Below are 5,967 nucleotides of genomic sequence, written 5' to 3' on the forward strand. Positions count from 1 at the left end.
CAGAGAGACAGAAAGCGAGAAATCACCCCCCAGGGGGGATGGTCACGCTGCAATCCCTTCTCCTCCATTCTCCTCTTGGGATCTTGGGCACGCACGCACACGCGCCCGGCGTGGGAATCCAGCGACATAGCCATTACGCTAACTGCTGGTTCCTGAGGGTGGCAGTTTCTGAACACCACCATGTCCTTGGCTAGCCCGCACCACAATCAGTGGAAGTTCCAAGGCCAGCAGGTGGCGTGGTCATTAGGGTGCTGAATCCTACATGGCCAATCACAGTTCAAGTCCTAGACGTGGTGGCTTAAGATCACCTGGGTGCTTGTGCGTGTGTGCCATGCCCCTGGGTGGGGGCGACTTCTCACTTTCCCTCTTTTATTTTTTTTTTTGGAGAGGTTTTCTCTATAGGGCGCGTGCGCTCGCCAGACAGACAGAGAGAGACATAGAGACAGAAAGCGAGAAATCACCCCCCAGGGGGGATGGTCACGCCGCAATCCCTTCTCCTCCATTCTCCTCTCGGGATCTTGGGCACGCACGCACACGCGCCCGGCGTGAGTTTTAAGCCACTGGGTCCAGGACGCGAACCGCCGTCGACTACGTGGGAGTCCAGCGACATAGCCATTACGCTAACTGCTGGTTCCCCCCTCTTTCCGTCTCTTTCTCCTGCTAGCGCATGTGCCCCATGGAAAAAACTTTCAACAACAACAAAGCAATGTGAATTTCTGGCGCCCTCCCCCATTTTTTTTACACAAAGAATCCTGAGGCACAAACCTATTTGAGAACCGCAGGTGTGGGAGCCAGAAGCCCATTGTCCAGGCTGCCCATAGCAGGGGGGGAATGGGTGTCCCGCAGCGGCGCCTCCGATTCAGCTTCAGCGAGGGCAGCAAGAGGGCTGCTGCCATGCAGTCTGCTCACCAGCTCCTCCGAGGGCTCCCACCGCCTGCCCCGCCTGCCCCGCCTGCCCCTCCGCTCGATACAAAGCGCTGGTGGAGTTCGAGTCGATGTTGGGCCCTTGCCACCTCCTCCTGCTGCTCTGGTAAGTTTCTCTCTCAGCAATGCAGAGCTTGAAGCCCGTGCAGGGACCAGCTTCCATTTGGCCGCGGCAAGTTCCAGTAATAGGTCGCTATTTATAATTATATAAATAATAGAAAAACAGGCTGCAGCGCTGTCCCCGAAGAGCCCCAGCCTCCTATTATAGGCGGGCAGCCCCCAGTCCCCACCTGGTGGAGCTGCATCCCTCTGGGGTCCGGGCAGTTGGCCACAGCCAGGAGCTGAGACAAAGATGCTGGTGGCCTCAGAGGTCATCCTACAACAAGATGGGTCAGGGGAAGTGTCACTGGGAGTTGTCGAAGGACAAGAGGTGGGTAGACCCAGAGTGCCCTCCTCCCAGGTGCTTGGGAAGATGGGATTTTCCAACTCAGGAGTTTAAGCACTCAGAGAGTAGAGAGGGAACAATATGCAATATGTGTGTGTGTGTGTGTGTGTGTGTGTATACACACATATATAGACATATATATATATATATTTTTTTTTTTAGAGAGAGTTTTTTTTTTTTTTTTGCATACACTCACCGGAGAGACAGACACCAAAAGTGAGAAATCACCCCCACTAGGGCGGGAATACCACTCCACAGTCCCTTTTCCTCCATTCTCCTCTCTGGATTTGGGGCATGCATGCACATGTGCCTGGCATGAGTTTCAAACCTCCAGGTCTGGGACTTGAACTGTGGTCAGTCATGTGGGAGTCCAGTGACGTCACCATTACGCTATCTGCTGGTCCCAAAGGAACAGCTGTTGTAAAATCTCCCGGCTGATATCACACTCCCCAGACCAAACGTTATTCTGTAAGAGGGGGCTATAGGATGTCGAGTCCAAGTTGCACCTTCTCGTCTCTCATGGTAGGACTCTTGGGGAGGAGAGGGATGGGACTCGCAGAAGGCGGAGAGGCAGGCTGGCGTGCACTGCCAAAACACGGCTCTGCAGCGTGGGCCCATGTGCAAGGCCAGGGTCCAATTCCCAGTGGTGTGCACCTGCAGTCCCAGCAGCTGGGGAGGCTGACACTGGGGGGTCACAGTGATGTCCTGTCTAAAGTAAGACCCGGGGTGTGTGTGTGTGTGTGCACCTGTGGTCCCAGCTACTCAGGAGGCCGAGGCAGGAGGACCATGACATGGAGAGAGCCTTCTTTAAAAAACAATCCTGGATGTTTTCACCCACGGGAAGGAACGGCGAGTCGTGAAGGGTATGCCCTGAGCCAGTCAGTCTGCCCTGGCTAGTCTTCGCCCCAACTCTGGGAAGATGGGATTTGGGAGGACGTTAGACACGTGAGAACTCTGCGGTCAGAACAGCGGACCAGCCCAAAGGCACACAGCCAGGGAGTGGGAGAGCAGGGTCCACCCGGGGCCGAGGCTGGCTCCCCAGCACGCTGCCACACAGCCTCAGCTGAGGGATCAGGGTGCCTTGGGGAAGCACGATTATTTAACAGGTAACCAGACAGGGGCTGGCAGGTGGCATGGTTGGTTAAGGCGCTGGACTCACGTGGACGAATGTGGTCTGAGTCCTGGACCTGACAGCTTGCTTTCTCATTTTCTCTCTCTCTCTGCCTCTCTCTCTGATGAACGCATGTGCCCTCTAGCAAGTTAAAGAATAATAATAAATAAAATCAATAATTATATTAGAAAGGTAACCAGATTACATCGCTAGATTCCCACATGGTCAACCACAGCTTGAATCCTGGACCTGGCAGCTTCAACTCACACCAGGCATGTGTGCGTGCATGCCCAAAATCCCAAGAGGAGAATGAAGGAGAAGGAATTGCAGCATGGCCATCCCCCCTTGGGGGGGGGTCATTTCTCGCTTTCTGTCTCTCTGTCTCTCCGGAGAGTGCATGCATCCTATAGCAAAAAAAAATTCAAAAAATAAAGTACCCAGATAACCAAAAAGACAAAAAAAAATAAGCCTCAGTTTCCCCATTCGTACATTGGCAATAACAATAGTGCCCCATAGGGTGCCGTGAGGGCTAAATGCAGATTGGTTCATGTGTAATGTGCTGTCTCTGGGCCCAGCTGTCCTTGTGGCTCCCCAGCACCAGCCATTCGCATCACGGCCATCGCTTTTCATCAGCTCCTGGGGGGGAGGGCCTCCGGGAGAAAAGAGGCAGTTGCCTGGTGACTAAAGTGCGTCCCACCCACGGAAGGGCATGCTGCATTATGGGAGGATAAAGATTGCCCCACGGGGTGCCCCACTTCCAGGGCTCCAGACGCAAATCCAATCAGCCCCGGCCAGATCCCATGCGAAGCTCCAGACCTTCTTTCTCCGTTGACGATTAAGAGTCATTGGGAGGCTGAATGGAAGCCGTGACGTCCGGACAGGTGGCAGCGGCTTTGTGTGCAGAGCCCCATGGCGTGCGCCTCACTGCCAAGGAAGGAGGGCAGAGCCCAGGCGGAGGGTGGGTGCCACCGCAAAGGCCCGCACAGCCTCCGGAGGCATATGTCCACCCAGCGTTGGGCTTAGGCATGTCCCTTTGGGACCACAGTTGGGGACACTCAGGGATGACAAAGCTCTCCAGGGGCCATTCTGGTTTGAACATTCCAGCTCCCTGTTAGCACCTGCCCGCCAGCTCTTGTTCTTCCCGCTTCTTCGTCATTGCCTGTGCGTCTGTCTCCACCCCACCAGGAGCTCCAGAGGGGCACAAGCAGCATCTTACTTCTGGTCGTAGCTCCAGGCCCCAGCCAGGGCCCTGACCACAGCAGGCCCTCCATAACTGCGCGCCGAGTACATGAACAAAGAACGCGACACCAGGCCTCGGTTTCCCACCTCCTGCTGTTAAGTACTGCACCCAGGAGTACACCACCCGGGTCATCAGAACCAAGCCTTCCTCCCCCGGCTCCGTGTTGGTGGCCCACCTGGTAGCAGGCCCGGAAGAGTGGATGAGGACCCGTGAGGGGTTGACGTTTACACTGAGAGCCGAAGAGGATGCCTGGCCGTAAGGAGTGGGGGAGGGCATTCCAGACAGAAGGGACACACGTGCAAGGGCTTGTCCAGGACCTAACTGCGACCGGTGGGTAGTGTAGACAAGTGAGCCGATAAAGTCCAGCTCCCTTTACCCTTTGTACTGGGCTCCCCCCAGGGTGAAGAGAGAAGCCATGCCCTCCTCTCACTGTCCCGGCTTCTGTCTCCACCACCTTCACTGTCTCCAGCTCGGGGAGCATCCGTGCCCAGCTGGTAAGGGGCATAGACCAGACCATGTGACCTCGCCTCCCCAGCACAAAGCCCCCTCATTTAGTCCTCGAAGAGTTTTCCCGTAACAAAATCCCGCAAACCGATTATTTTAAGTTGGACTAAAACTGTTCCCAGTAGCTGTAATGAGTGGCTCGAGGGATGGGGGTGGGGTGCTCCAGGACCCCTTTCCTGACTAAGGGCCAGCGCAGGCTCTCCAGAATCCTCACACGAAACACAGACTCCAGGGCAGCTGTCCAGCCCGCTCAGACCAGCTGACGCCCTGAAGCCAACATTTCCTGGTCTGAGCAGAACAAAGGTACTTTTTTTTTTTTTTGAGAGAGAGAGATTTGCTATAGGGTGCATGTGCTCGCCAGAGAGAGAGAGCGAGACAGAAAGCGGGCAATCACTCCCCGGGAGGAATGGTCACGCCGCAGTCCCTTCTCTTGCCTTCTCCTCTCAGGATTTTGGACACACGTATGCATGCCCAGTGTGAGTTTTGAGCCACCAGGTCCAGTACTCAAACTACGGTCAACCACATGCGAGTCCAGTGACGTAACCATTAGACCATCCGCTGGTCCCCCAAAGGTACTTTAAATACAGGGGAAATGGGAACCTGGGGAGTGTGTGTGTGTGTGTGGGGGGGGAGGCTGGTTTCCTTGCTCTGGCAGTTTCAGGAGCCCCCTGGTGGCTTTTAAAGGGATCCCCTGCCCCAGAAAGGACTGTGACCCTGGGCTTGGGGCTGCGGTCTGCAGGAATGGATGGCAGTTTTTAGCAGCCCACTTCCGGTGTCTAGTGACACTGATGAGAGGGAGCCCACCCAAGTCTCCCACCCCAGCACTTGTCACTGAGCCTGGGGCTCAGGGCAGAGGGAATCAGACGGAATATGCGACAGTCCCTAGCCCCGTCACCAAGCCCTGCAGAGCCCAGCCAGCTTGGCTTTTACAACCAGAAAGTCTTGACCTGGAAGCTCTGCCCTGGCCGGGTGACCTCTGAGCGGTCAGCTCCTTGCTTTTAGGACAGACGTGGTTCCACAGAGGCCACCAGTCTGTCACCTTGGGTCCCTGCCAGCCCTCTGGTAGTGCTTTTACTTATCCCGGTTTTAAGAAGGAATCGTGTTAAGCTGGAAGCAGGGCTGGGCGGGGTCTCGCACACACCTGTGCCTGCCCAGCCCTGCCCAGCCCAGCCCTCCAGCCCTCTGAACTCTGGACCCGCCCCACGCCCCCGCCGTGGTGTGGACCACCTGCACAGCGTTCTCCAGTATCTGAATTGCAGCCATATGGGCCTGTGAGTGAACCTGCAGCGCGCGCTCCCCTTCCCGAGGTTGTGCCCTTCAACCCGGGGTTTTGCTGCCCCTTGGGAGTCCTCGGGTGTGTCCATCTCAGTGGGATGCTGGGGCGAGAGGATAGGAGCTTTCCCTGAAGCGGGCAAACCACCCCAACGCATTGAAACCCGGTTTTATCCCTGCTCCCTCACTGTCCCACGGGGTTTCCCTCCAGAGAATTGCGAGGATGTGGGCCGGGCCGGGGGTGGGCGCGGGCGTGGAACCTCGGGAGGGTGGTTGCTCCTATCCACACCCCAACTTTCGCTGCCATCTGCTTCTTCCCAGACCCGGCTGGGGTGCCAAAGGGGCGAGGCGTGCCGGGCGGCGGGCTCCTAGGGCTCCCTCGCGGCGTCGCCGGCCCGGGGCGGGGCGCTCCCCACGCCCCGCAGTGCACGAAGCCGGCGTGCGCTAGGACCGCGGCGCGCCGCCCTCCGC

This window comes from Tupaia chinensis, unplaced genomic scaffold (assembly GCF_000334495.1).
Source record: "Tupaia chinensis unplaced genomic scaffold, TupChi_1.0 Scaffold000320_1, whole genome shotgun sequence".
NCBI classification, from domain to species: domain Eukaryota; kingdom Metazoa; phylum Chordata; class Mammalia; order Scandentia; family Tupaiidae; genus Tupaia; species Tupaia belangeri.